Here is a 234-nt window from a genome sequence, read left to right on the forward strand (position 1 = left end):
ACAAGCTGGGGAGAAGGATGAAGGGAGAGAGGAAATCTTAAGCAGGCTTCATACTCAGCGCGAATGGATGCAGGTTGAGCCCATGACCCTGGAATCATGACCTGAGCCGAAGTCAAGAGTCAGTTGCTCAACCAACTGAGTGACACAGACGCCCCAATCCTGTGTTGTTTTAACATGAAAACCACTGCCTGTCCTTCCACACAGAGCCAGTAGATACATATTAAGTGGAACTCA

Source organism: Panthera onca (assembly GCF_046562875.1).
Source record: "Panthera onca isolate mPanOnc1 chromosome E1 unlocalized genomic scaffold, mPanOnc1 haplotype 2 h2.Chr16_ul_1, whole genome shotgun sequence".
In the NCBI taxonomy this organism is placed as follows: Eukaryota; Metazoa; Chordata; class Mammalia; order Carnivora; family Felidae; genus Panthera; species Panthera onca.